At 41.2% G+C, this 14,987-nt stretch overlaps 1 pseudogene; it reads left to right on the forward strand.

The window, feature by feature from the left end:
• Positions 1–916: 916 nt before the first annotated feature.
• LOC118622486 lies at positions 917–2,745 on the forward strand (annotated as a pseudogene).
• The last annotated feature ends 12,242 nt before the right edge of the window (positions 2,746–14,987 follow it).

Consider the following 14,987-nt stretch of genomic DNA (forward strand, 5'->3'; position numbering starts at 1 on the left):
ACCAGAGTCCAGAGTTGTGACCAGTTGCTGATATGTGGTGAAGCAAGCCACAGGTGGCCGACGTGGTGGTGGTGGGTCCGTCACTAATGGCAGCTGAGGAAGTGCGCACCTGTATGTAAAGTACCAACATTACCTATTTCCTCTATGTGTATCATGGTCTTACCTTCAATTTGTTCTTCATTTTTCACAGTTTTAACAACCACAAAGTAACTATAATGCTTTCTTATAGCTATTCATAAAAACTCTTTTAGAGGATGTGGTGGGTGGGATTCACTCCTTCTGTCGAATCTCTGGGCAGCAGCAGCAAGCTGTAGGGTAAGGACGGACCCCAGCAAGGAAGGGCTGTGCCCACTGCCCTGGCTCAGCGAAGTTCTCACAACGGGTGCCAGGTAGCTGCAGTCATCGTGGCCGGAGCCTCCCTCAGGTGGATTGCTCTCGTGGCCAGAAAGGCAGAAGAATCAAGGTCTTGATCGAGGGCACAAGTGAGACAAAGCTTAGGAGGCTTTGTAGGGGGTGGAAGTCGGCCAGCCCGTTCACGCAGGCTTCTGGTTCCCAGCCATCGCCCGGGAGCGCTCAGATCACCTGCAGGTCTTCTATCCAGGGTGATGGGGAGTAAGCAGGACACGAAGCCAGAATCCCCCTCCAGGAGTCATTGCCACATATTTGAAACGATAATGACCAAGAATAAAGCTGGTTCCATGTTTTATATGGGAATTTTTCCTTTGAATCGTTGTTTCAATATTTATCTCATTATTACTCCGTACATTTTCATGAACATAACAGTAAATTATTTTTGAAAATTGAATTATACTTGAAACTCTCTAGGAAAGATCCTATTGAAAGGAATCTTTAATAACATCCTTCATTAAATCAGTTTCCATTCAAGGAGCAGCTCTGTTGTGACAGGGACCAAGCGATGAGGCCCAGCTCCCTGAAGGACAGGAACGTACGCCAGTGGTCCATCACCATGCCCTCTGCATGGCCAACAGAAGGCGGCAGGAAGGAAGGGACATGAAGAAAGGGGGATACTGTCATAGAACCACAGGTGGCAGAGACGACAAAGGAGGAGGTCAGTGGCCCAGGGACCACAGAAGTGATTTTGCGACAAGGAGTTAGGGACTTGAGATGAAGAGAGCTCCCGCTCGGGCTGTCACTGGTGTCCTCGCCTCCCAGCCCACAGTACTGATGGTCACACGCTCAACCTCTCCCTCACCCGTCATGGCCAAGGGCTGCTCAGTGACGCAAAACCAGAAGTAAACTCAGGCTGCCGTTATGACCTCATTGGCTCAAATGGGACCGGCAGGTCCATGCTGCTGTCTGCTGTTGGGACACATGGAGTGCTCATCCCCGAGCATAGTGACATCAACCTCTGACTCAGGAGATGGCCCCTACGGACAGGGCACCTTCAGGGTGTGATGGAAGTTGGCACCGAGCGGCCATGCTGGAGAGGAAGAAGATGGCTGGCTCACGAGGGTGCAGAGTGTGAGAAGCCCACAGAGCTCTCCGAGCTTCTGGAGGAGCGGGATGCTGACAAGGTGGGGAGGAAGGCCCCCCCAGATCTGCACGGATTGGGTTGCACACCAGCCATGCAGCACAAGAAACTGAAGGACTTCAGTGGGGGGTGGAGAATGAAAGTTGCCCTCGCCAGAGCCCTTCACGCTGCTTCTGGACAAGCCCACCAACCACTTGGATCTCAAAGCTGTGTGTTGTTGGAAGAAGAACTAAAGACTTTGAGCACATCCTGGTTTTCGCCTCCCATTCCCAGGACTTCCTGAAAGGTGTCTGCACCATCATTTACATGCACACGAACCTGAAGTATTATACGGATAATTATGATCAGTATGTGAAGACTCAGCTGGAGCTGGAGGAGAACCAGATGAAGAAGTTTCACTGGGAGCGAGTTCAGATCATGCACATGAATAACTACACTGCTATGTTTGTTCCTGGCAGTACTAAGCTGGCACAGAAAGCCCAGAGCAAGGAGAAGATGCTACAGAAAATGGTAGTTTCAGGACTGACAGAGAGGGTCATGAGCGACAAGACACTGTCATTTTATTTTCCATCATGTACCAAGATCCCTCCACCCATCACTATGATGTGGGATATGAGCTTCAAGTACACAAAGGTGGGCCTTTCATCTACAACAATCTAGAATTTGGTATTGATCTTGACACATGAATGGCTCTGGTATGGAGTTGGTCAACTCTTCTGAAGCTGCTAACTGAGAGGTACTATCCACTAACAAGATGATCTGAAAACACTCTTTCTTATGTCAAGATGAGATGTTACCATCAGCACGTACAAGAGCAGCTGGACTTAGTCCTCTTGTCTTAGGGGTACACGTTAAGGAAACGGAAGAAATGAGGAAGATTGTTGGGCAATAAGGTATCACTGGGAAAAGCAAGTGAGCCCAATCCAGAGCCTGTTTGATGGCAGACGTGCCAAGTGTGTCTGGCCAAGCTGACCTGGCAGAACCCCCACATGTTCTTCCTGGATGAGCCCACCAATCGCCTGGATATTGAGATCATCAGTGCCCTGGAAGGTGCCATCAATGAGTGGGAGGGTGGTATGATGGTGGTCAGCCACGATTTTAGATTCATTCAGCTGGTCGTACAAGAAATCTGGGTCCGTGAGAAGCAGCCAATCACCAAGTGGCCCAGAGACATCCTGGCCTACAGGGAGCACCTCAAGTCCAAGCTAGTAGGCAAGGATCCCCAGCTTGCCAGGTTGACCTACAACGTGTGAGCTCCTGACCTAGCTAGGGAGGACCTGGCCTGGGGCCCACACTTCTGCGTTGCTGCAGTACTGCTGCTCTGTCCCCTGTCCATTTCCTGCCCTTCCAATTACTTTTGTCCATATCTGGTCTCAGCTGGCTGTTCCCACCAGCCCCTTGCTGGTTTCTGACGCCAAATGATGCAACCGAAAGCACCTGAGGGTCAGTCCAAGGGTCCACACCCTGGTTGGCGTAGGATCCTGTTTTTTCTGGGTTTGGTGATATTGGAGGAATACCCCTCAGCCGCCACCCCATTCCTTTTTGCTTCTGGGTTGGAGCTCTGAATTGGGGCCTGAGTCCTGGTCTATTTTTTTAAGTGATCATCTAACAGTGTAACATTTAGACCTGCATATCTACAAAGCATCCAATACCGAAAGAAGCAAAAAAAAAAAAAAAAAATTACCCATTAAATGCATCTATTTTGGGGAGATTCCGAAATAGCGGCAGAGTGAACGGAAGCTACACAGACCGTCTCCCAGAACCAAACTGGAATTACAACTATAACACAGACAAATCGATGGGGAAAAGCAACAGAAAAGCAGCTTGCGAGGTCCATATAACCAGGGACACTGACTCAATCCTGGTAGGCTTGCGGAGGCGCGAGACGGGGGCTGGGGGCCCACGTTAGCAGCTCTGCAGTGGACTTAGATGGGAGCAGGGCCCACGGGTTAAACTCCCAGGGGACTCCACAGCGCAGAGCCGGGACAGAAGCTAAAAAAGCCACAGCCAATCACCTTGGGCTCCCACAGAGGGAGGGCAAACTGCACTGGAACTGTGTGGGGACACTCGGGATTTGAGGGCGCTGAGAATTTTGGCTGAGTTGCTGCCACGCAGGACGGTGGCCATCTTGCTCCTTCCCAGGGCTCTGGGGAGAGGCAGCAGCCCCTTCCTCGGAGATCCAACCCCACCCTGTGGGCGATTGAAATGCTAATTGAGGCTCATTAACAACCAGCATCTGCCCCACTTTTGGGAAATCCCCTTGTGCTGCACACCTGAGTGAGTTTTTTAATCAACTGACAACCCAAAACTCTTCAAGTAACCTCAACTGCTAGCCTCCAGGCAAAAGCTAGAGGATAACAGTACCTTTCCTGGGCTAGCAACTTTAACCAGAAAAGTAAGACTTGACAGTGGTGTTTAATGTGGGTCCTCCATTGCTCATCTAAACCCAGGAGAGGGAGCCACAAACAGCAGAACACCAACACTGACAGGGAAAACTTGGCAGGCTCCAAAGCCCATTGTGATAGCCAAAATGGTGAAACAAAGAAACAGAAGCCAAATAAAAGAACAAGAGACCTCCACTGAGGATGAGATCAATGTGGAGCAGTTAGGCAAGTTAACAGAGCTAGAATTCAGAGCCATGATCTTGAGGAAGCTCAACAGCATGAGTAAGGACAGAGATGCTGAAAATAAACCAATTGGAAATTAAAAACCACAAGGAAGAGATCAAAAATGACATAACAGAAATGAAAAACACATTGAGAGGTCTAAAAAGCAGAGTGAGGAAGCTGAGGACCAGATCAATGAATTAGAAGACAGGGTAGAAAACATCAACCAATCAGAAAACCAAAAGGAAGAAATGATTAAAAAACAGAAAGATAGCTTAAGAGAACTGTGGGACAACTGGAAATATAGTGATATTCGCATCACAGGAGTCCCCAAAGAGGAAGAAAATGAGCAAGGGTTAGAGAATATATTCAAAGAAATAGTGACAGAAAACTTCCCTAATTTGTTGAAGGAAGAAGGCATTCAAGCTCAAGAAGCACAGAGAGCCCCAAGTAAGAAAAACACAAACAGGCCCATAACAGGACACTTAGTAATTAAAATGCCCAAAATTAAAGACAAAGAGAGAATCCTAAAGGCATCAAGAGATAAGCAACAGGTGACCTACAAAGGAAACCCCATAAGGCTCTCAGCTGACTTCTCACAAGAAACAGTACAGGGCAGAAGAGAATGGCATGAAGTAATCAAGGTCATGAAAAACAAGGATCTGAATCCAAGACTACTCTACCCAGCAAGTCTGTCATTCAGAATAGACAGTCAAATAAAGAGTTTCCCAGATTAAAAAAAGGCTAAGGGAATACATTAGTACCAAACCAGCACTGCAAGAAATGTTAAAAGGACTGGCGTAATTAGTAAAAGAAATAGGAAGAAAAATATAACCATACTAAACAAAAATGGCAATGAACAAGTACATATCAATAACCACCTTAAATGTAAATGGACTGAATGCTCTGATAAAAAGACACAGAGTAGCTGATTGGATAAGAAAGCATGACTCATCTATATGTTGTTTACATGAGACCCACCTCACAACAAAAAAATCACACAGGTTTAAAGTGAAGGGATGGAAATAAATTTTCCAAGCAAATGGAAACAAAAAAAAAAGCTGGGGTAGCAATACTCATATCTGATAAAATAGATTTCAAAATGAAGGTCATAACTAGAGACAATGAAGGCCACTACATAATACTGAAAGGATCTATCCAACAGAAAAATATAATCTTGATAAACATATATGCGCCCAATATAGGAGCACGAAAATATATCAAAAATCTTCTGGAGGACTTCAAAGGAGAAATCGATAGCAATACAATCTTAGCAGGGGACTTCAAGACCCCGCTGACATCACTGGATAGATCCTCTAGACAAAAAATTAGCAAGGAAACAGAGACTCTAAATGAAGCACTAGACCAAATGGATTTAATAGATATCTACAGAGAATTATACCCCAAAACTATAGAATACACATTCTTCTCAAGTGGCATGGGACATTCTCAAAGACGGACTACATGTTAGGGCAGAAACTAAGTCTCTAGAAGTTCAAGAAGACTGAATTCATATCAAGCATCTTCTCAGATCACAATGGCATGAAACTAGAAATCAATTGCAAGAAGAACTTGCAAAGATATTTCAACACATGGAGGCTAAATAGCATGTTATTAAACAATGAATGGGTTACTGAGGAGATCAAGGAAGAAATTAAAAACTTCCTGGAAACCAATGAAAATGAAGACACAACAACACAAAATCTATGGGATGCAGCGAAAGCAGTTCTGAGAGGGAAGTTTATTGTACTACAGGCCTACCTCAAAAAAACAAGAAAAATCTCTAGTAGACTGTCTAACCTCACAATTTAAAGAATTAGAAAGCAAACAAAAAGAAAACCCCAGAGCAAGTCGAAGGAAGGAAATAGTAAAGATCAGAGCAGAAATAAATGAAATAGAGACCAAAAAAAACAATTCAAAGGATCAAAGAAACAAAGAGCTGGTTTTTCGAAAAGATAAACAAGATTGATGGACCCTTAGATAGACTCACCAAGAAACAAAGAGACAGAACCCACATACACAAAATCAGCAATGAAAGAGGAGAAGTAACAACCGACACCACAGAAATACAAAAGATCATTAACAACTTCTATGAACAATTATATGGCAACAAATTTGACAATCTAAGCAAAATGGACAAATTTCTAGAAACACACAGTCTCCCAAAACTTGACCGGGAAGAGATAGAAAACTTGAACAGACCAATAACAACTAAGGAAATTCATGATGTAATCAAGACTCTCCCAGCAAACAAAAGCCCAGGCCCAGATGGCTTTATAGGGGAATTTTACTGAACATTCAAAAAAGAACTAATACCCATTCTCCTCAAACTATTTCAAAAAAATTCAAGAAAAAGAAAGACTTCCAAATTCATTCCATGAGGCCAGCATAATTCTAATTCCAAAACCAGAACAAGACACTACAAAAAAACACAAAAACTACAGGCCAATATCCCTGATGAACATAGACACCAAAATCCTGAACAAAATACTAGCAAAATGGATCCAGATATACATCAAAAAAAATTACTCACCATGACCAAGTGGGATTCATTCCAGGGATGCAAGGCTGGAACAATATTGGCAAATCAATAAATGTGATACACCACATAAACAAAATGAAGAATAAAAACCACATGATCATATCAATAGACACTGAAAAATCATTCGACAAAATCCAGCATCCATTTCTGATAAAAACACTCAGCAATGTGGGAATAGAGGGATCATATCTAGACACAATAAAGGCCATATATGAAAGACCTACAGCCAACATCATACTCAATGGGCGAAAACTAAAAGCATTTCCCTTAAGAACAGGAACAAAGCAAGGATGCCCACTTTCGCCACTCTTATTTAACATAGTACTGAAAGTCTGAGCCACAGCAATCAGACAGGAAGAAAAAATAAAAGGGATCCAAATTGGAAAGGAGGAAGTGAAACTGTCACTATTTGCAGATGGCATGATATAAGACATAGAAAACCCGAAAGACTCCATCAAACATCTACTAGACTTAATAAATACATTTGGCAAAGTAACAGGATATAAAATTAATGTCAAGATATCGATGGCATTCGTATACACCAATGATGAACTCACAGAAAGAGAAACTAAGAAAGCAATCCCATTTACCATCGCAGCACAAAAATTAAGATACCTAGGAATAAACTTAACCAAAGAAGTAAAGGACCTATTTCCAGAAAACTACAAGTCATTGAAAAAAGAAGTAGAGGAAGATATAAAATAGTGAAAGCCCATACCTTGTTCATGGATTGGAAGAATTAACATCATTAAAATGTTCATACTACCCAAAGCAATCTATAGATTCAATGCAATTCCTATCAAAATACCAATGACATTTCACAGAACTAGAACAAATACTTCAAAAGTTCATATGGAACCAAAAAGGTCCCCGAATAGCCACAGCAATTTTGAAAAAGAAGGACAAAGTAGGTGGGATCACAATACCAGATATCAAGTTATACTACAAAGCGACTATAATCAAAACAGCCTAGTACTGGCACAAGAACAGGCATATAGACCAGTGGAACAAAACTGAGAACCCAGAAATGGACCCAAGGCAATATGCTCAATTAATATTTGACAAAGGAGGCAAGAACATACAGTGGAGTAAAGACAGCCTCTTTAATAAATGGTGTTGGGAAAATTGAACAGCTACATGCAAAAAAATGAAACTAGACCATCAACTTACACCGTACACAAAAATAAACTCAAAATGAATAAGAGACTTAAATGTGACCCATGAATTCATAAAAATCTTAGAAGAAAATGTAGGCAACACAATTTCAGACATCATACGCAGCAGAATTTTCACTGATACATCACCTAAGGCAACAGAAATAAAGGAGAAAATGAACACATGGGACTACATCAAACTCAAAAACTTCTGCACAGCAAAAGAAACAACCATCAAAATGGGAAGGGGACCCACTATATGGGAGAGCATCATTGCCAATGATGCATCAGATAAGGGGTTAATTTTCAATATATATAGAGTGCTCATACAGCTCAACAAAAGGAAGACAAAGAACCCAATTAAAAAATGGGCAGAGGACCTAAATAGACACCTCTACAAACAGGAGATACGAATGGCTAAGAGACATATGAAGAAATGCTAAACATGACTTATCATCAGAGAGATGCAAATTAAAACAACAATGAGATATCACCTCACACCTGTCAGAATGGCCGCCATCAACAAATCATCAAACAACAAGTGCTGGCGAGGGTGTGGAGAAAAGGGGACTCTAGTACACTGCTGGTGGGAATGGAGACTGGTGCAGCTACTATTGAAAACAATATGGTGTTACCTCAAAAAATTAAAAATTGAACTGCCATTTGACCCAGTGATCACACTTCTAGGAATATATCCTAAGAAGCCTAAAACACCAATCTGAAAAAATATATGTACCCCCATGTTTGTAGCAGCACTATTTACAATAGCTAAGATCTGGAAACAGCCCAAATGTCCATCAGTAGACAAATGAATAGAAAAGCTGTGGTACATATACACAATGGAGTACTATGCAGCTGTAAGAAAGAATGATCTCTTATCCTTTGAGATGGTGTGGAGGGACCTGGAGAGTATTATCCTAAGCAAAAGAAGCCAAGCTGAAAAAGACAAATATCACATGATCTCACTTATTTGTGGAATATAATGAACATAACAGTCTGAGGAATGGGGTATACCCAGAGACGTGCAAGTGGGGTACAGACTGACAACCCTCAGAAGAGGGAGTGGTGGGGGGTGATAAACCACAGAACTTATACGCATGTATGCATGAACAGTGGACATGGACAGCAAAGCTGGGCACAGGGTGAAGAGGAAGGCAGAGGGGGGTATCAGTGGGGGGAAAAGGAGAAACATCTGTAACAATAATTAATTAATTAATTTTAAAAAACATATGAAAAATAAAAAATTAAATTGAAGGCTAAATAAAGAGCTTCCATGACACACACACAAAAAGATAAAGAAATTTATTATCACCAAACCAGTATTGCAAGATATATTAAAAGGGCCTTCCTTAAGAAGAAAGACAAAAAAGAAATAGAGAAAAAAAACATAGGTGTAAAGAACAAAAAGGCAATAAATAATACCTATCAATGTGAATGGATTAAATGCTGCAATCAAAAGATGTAGGGCAGCTGAAAAGATAAGAAAACATGAAATATATATATATATGCTGTATACAGGAGACCCACCTTAGAACAAAAAATATGCACAGCCCTGGCCAGTTTGGCTCAGCGGTTAGAGCATCGGTCTGCAGACCAGAGAGTCCCGGGTTCGGTTCCCGTAAGGGTACGTACCTTGGTTGCAGTTTGTCCCCAGCCCCGGTTGGGGTCGTACGGGTGGCAACCAGTTGATGTTTCTCTCTCACATCAATGTTTCTCTCTCTCTCTTTCCCCCTTCCTCCCTCCCGTTCTATCTGAAGATAAATGCAAAAATGTTCTCTGGTGAGGATAAAAAAAAATTTTTTTTTAAGTTACCAAAAAATTTTAAAAACCACATGCTAGGACACAAGATAAGTCTTTTTTTTTTTTTTAATATGTTTTTATTGATTTTTTTGAATGAGAAGAAGGGAGAGAGAGATAGAAACATCAATGTGAGAGAGAAACATCAATTGGCTGCCTCCTGCACGCCTCTTACTGGGGACAAGCCCGCAACCTGGGCATCGAAACAGTACCTCTCAGTCCATGGGATGATGCTCAATCCACTGAGCCACACCAGCAGGGCCAAAAGTTAAGTCTTAATAAATTCAACAAAACTGCAGACATCTTCTCCGACCACAATGGCATGAAGCTAGAAATCAATTACAATTTAAAAAACTCAAAAATATTGAAACACATGGAGGCTAAATAATGTGTTATTGAACAATAAATAGGTTAACAATGACATCAAGGAATAAATCAAAAGTTACCTGGAGACCAATGAAAATAAGCACAAAATCTCTGTGACACAGCAAAAGCAACCCTAAGACAGAAACTCATAGTGTTACAGGCCCACCCAAAGCAGCATAAAACTCTCAGATAAAAATCTAACTCTACACCTAAAAGAACTAGAAAAATAACAACAAACAAAGCCCAGAGTAAGGACACAGAAAGAAATAATAAAGATTAGAATGGAAATATATGACATAGAGATGAAAAAATAACGAATCAAAACATCAGTGAAACCAAGGTGTGGCTCTTTGAATAGATAAACAAGATAGACGAACTTTTAACCAGAATCATCAAGAAAATAAGAGGGAGGACCCAAATAAATAAAACCAAAAGTGAAAGAGGAGAAGATTCCATAAAAATATTATGAAAAACTATATGCCAACAAAATGGACAATCTGGAAGAAATAGCTAAATTTCTAGAAACATACAAGCTTCCAAAACTAAATCAGGAAGAATCAGAAAACCTGAATAGACCAATAAAATTAATAAAAATCAAAGCAGTTATCTAAAAATTCCCAGCCAACAAAAGTCCTGGACTGGATGGTTTCACTAGTGAATGTTAGCAAATATTTAAAAAGAACTAATACCTATTCATCTCAAACTATTTCAAAATATTCAAGATGAAGAAGACTTCCAAGCTCATTTTATGAGGTCTGCATTATCCTAATTCCAAAACCAGATGTAGACAAAGAAAAAAAATTATAGGTCAATACCCTGGATGAACATAGATGCTAAACTCATGAACAAAATATTAGTAAACCAAATCCAGCAATGCATTAAAACATGCACCATGATCAAGTGTGATTTATTCCAGGGATGAAAGGTTGGTACAATATCCACAAATCAATAAATATGATACATCCCATAAACAAAATGAAGGGAAAAAATCACATGAGCATATCAATAGATGCAGGAAAGGCATTTGATGAACTTCAGCACCCATTTATGATCAAAGCTCACAGAAAGTGTTTTCCTTAAGATTAGGAACAAGACAAGGATGCCCACTTTCACCTCTCTTACTCAACACCACTGGAGGTCCCAACGACAGCAATCAGACAAAAAAGAAAAAAAATAAATAAATAAATAAAAGGTATCCAAATTGGAAAGGAGGAAATAAAACTGTCATTATTGCCCTGGCCAGTTTGGCTCAGCGGTTAGAGCGTCGGCCTGCGGTACAGAGAGACCAGGGTTCAGTTCCCGCTAAGGGCATGTACCTCGGTTGCAGTTTGTCCCCGGTCCTGGTTGGTCATGCGGGTGGCAGCCACTCGATGTGTCCCTTTCATGTCGATGTTTCTCTCTCTCTCTTCCTCTCTCTTCCTCCCATTCTATCTGAACAAAAAATGGAAAAATGTCCTCAGGTGAGGATAAAAAAAAACAACCGTCATTATTTGCATATGATATGATACAATATAGAGAAAACCCTAAAGACTCCAACAAAAACTACTAGAACTGATAAAGAACTTGTTAAAGCATCACAATACAAAGTTAATATTCAGAAATTGGTGGCATTTCCATACACCAATAATAAGCCATCAGAAAGATAAATTTAGAAAAATATCCAACTTACTATTGCAACAATAAAAATAAGGTACCCAGGAATAAATTTAAACAAAAAGGTAAAATCCCTGTTTTCAGAACTTAAAGGATACTGAGGAAAGAAATTGAGAAAGATACAAATAAATGAAAGCATATAATGTGTTCATGGATTGGGAAAATTAACATCATTAGAATGACCATACTACCAAAAACAATCTGTAGAGTCAATGCAATTCTTATTAAAGTACCAATGGCATATCTCATGGATCTAGATAATATATTTCAAAAATTTATATGGGACCACAAAAGACCCCATATAGCCTCAGCAATCTTCAGAAAGAAGAACAAAGTTGGAAAGATCACAATACCTGAGATCAAACTATACTATAAGGCCATAGCAATTAAAACAGCATGCTACTGGAATAGAACTGGTCTATAGACCAAAGGAACAGAATAAGCACCCAAAAATAAACCCACATCTTTAGGGATAATTAGTATTTGACAAAGCAGGCAAGAACGTACAATGGGGTAAAGACAGTCTCAATAAATGGTGTTGAAAAAATTGGACAGGTATATGCAAAAAAAGAAAAGAAACTAAATTACCAACTTACACCATACAAAAGAATAAACTCAAAATGGATGAAAGACTTAAATGTGAGTTGTGAACCCATAAGAATCCTAGAAGAAAACATAGGCAGTAAAATCCTGCACACTTCTCATAGCAATATTCTTTCTAATGTATATTCTCAAGCGAGGGAAACATTTAATGAATAAGACTTCATCAAACTAAAAGGCCTTTTCACAGCAAAAGAGACCACCAACAAAATAAAAAGGCAACTCACTGAGTGGGAGAACATATTCACCAATGATACATTTGCTAAGGGGTTAATATCCAAAATATATTTTAAAAACGTATACAGTAAACACCAAGAAAACTAATAATCTACTTTAAAAAATGGGCAAAGGATCTGAATATACAGTTCTCCAAAAAAGACATACAAATGGCCAACAGCCATATGAAAAGATGCTCAGTGTCAATAATCATCAGAGAGATGCAAATTAAAACCACAATGCAACGTCACTCCATACCTGTCAGAACGACTATCATCAGTAAATCACCAAACACCAAGTGTTGGCGAGGATGTAAAGAAAAGGGAACCCTCATGCACTGTTAGTGAGAATGCAGACTGGTGCAATTGTGCAAAACAGTATGGAGTTTCCTCAAAAAATTTAAAACGGAACTGCTCTATGACCCAGCAATGCCACTTCTGGGAATATATCCAAAGAAACCCGAAACACTAATTCTAAAGAATATATGCACCCCTATGTTCATAGCAGCACTATTTACAGTAGTCAAGATCTGGAAACAGCATTAGTGCCCATCAGTAGATGAGTGGATAAAAAAGCTGTGGTACATTTACGCAGTGGAAGACTACTTGGCTATAAAAAAGAAGGATATCTCATCCTTTGTGACAACATGAGTAGACCTGGAGAGTATTACGCTAAGTGAAATAAGCCAGTCAGAGAAAGACAAATACAATATGATCTCACTCATCTGTGGAATCTAACAAACAAAACAGAAACAGAAGCATAGAGACATAGGACAGACTGGCAGCTGTCAGAGGGGAAGGCTTTTGGGGTTGCTGAGTGAAAAAGGTAAAGGGATTAAGCAAAAAAAACGCATATGTATCGACAGCAGTATGGTGATAAAGGGAAAGGGGTCTGGGGGAGGTGGAGTTAGGCAAAGGAGGGATAAAATGGAATAAAAAGAGACTTGCTTGGGGTGGCGGGTGCATGAGGCAGTGGGCAGAGGATATTTTGTTGAGTGGCACACTTGAAACCTGTATGGGTTTGTTTACCAATGTCACCCGGTAAATTCAATAAAACATAAAATAAAAGCAGAGCATTCCGGGTAAAGGAACAGGTACCTGGGAGAAACTGAAGTGGGGTACACAGGACCTCTCCATGTCATTTGTACAACTTCCTACATAATTCCCAATCTATAATCATTTCATGAGGGAAAATGTTCTATTATTCTAATGTCCACATGTGTGAATGTCCATGGTATTTGGGGCAGCGGCAAGAAACCCTGGGTGAGGACTGGGGCGGGAAGGCAGGAACCAGCTCGAGTTACAGGAAGACGAGGCCGCCAGCCGCTGGAGGGGTCTCGGGCCTGCGGGAGTGGTGAGAAGATGAAAGACTGAAGTATTTTTGAGTCACAGCAACAGTGTCTGATGACCGGGCTCTAGAAAGGATGTGGTGAAAACATTTTAACATTGAGGTAGGAATGCATGTCATTGATCCTTATAGAATAACCAAGGAAGATCTTACAGTGAAAGATGAGTTCGACTTGGAACGACCGAAATGCAATCTCTACCCCACGTGGAACTGTAGATTAGAATTTACGGCCTTGTAAGAAGCATTGCGTTTCCTATATTGTTTGAGGAAATTCAGTTCTGCTATAGAGATGAGAAAACGAACAGGATGGACTACACTCATAAGAAATGCTAAATATGATTAAAATAACGTACAAGAAATAGGCAACACTCATAGGATATGTTGTGTGTACGTAATGTAAGCAAATAACTTGTGAGACATAGGTAGAATTCATGTGATACGTTAAATATAGACAGTAAGTTAGTAACCTGTACGACATGCCAACAATTGATCAATAGAATACATAAAAAACATGATGGAATAAACAAGGGTTGTTTAGAGATGGAAAGGCCAAATAATGTCACCTCCGGGATGACAACCAGGTCACACTCAAATTCAATCACCTGTTGCCGATATCCAGTATATTCTCATTCTGGCCCCAGCTGAACTCTACCCATCAGTGAACACGGACTCCCTGGCCATGCAGCAGGCTAACTGACCAGAGCGGCACTATGTTCAGATGTTCTTGGCCCTGAGTGTCTCCAGCGGACCAAGTGTATACCACGTGCCTTGGGTCTGTGAACCCCTACCTCAAACCTCAAGTCTGGTCCTCACAACCACACCATTATCAGGGAAAACCGAAGTGGCAGAGAGAGGATCTATGAGACTAGGAAACCCCTGGACTCACATGTTAGGGTCCTCCCATCTGCTCGGAACCTAGTCCAATACTACTAATGTAGTCCGTCTCTCTACGCTTGCTTCCTGTTGCAGGTCGCAATTTGGTCTGTGAGTCCTCCTTCTGTGGCTTCCACCACAGAGCGCCTGACTGTGGACTCTGAAGCTGCCATTCCCTCAAGGGAATTTCCCATATGACAGGTGTGAACTAGAGAATTAGAACCATCGAGGAGCTGCGATAATCCAACTAGACACCAGTTATGTTGGTTTCACACAGTTTTGGGGTGTATGTAGGCTTTCACAAACTGCAATATCCACAAGACAAAACTCAAATCTTCACC

The sequence above is a fragment of the Molossus molossus genome, unplaced genomic scaffold (assembly GCF_014108415.1).
Source record: "Molossus molossus isolate mMolMol1 unplaced genomic scaffold, mMolMol1.p scaffold_m16_p_9, whole genome shotgun sequence".
Taxonomy (NCBI): domain Eukaryota; kingdom Metazoa; phylum Chordata; class Mammalia; order Chiroptera; family Molossidae; genus Molossus; species Molossus molossus.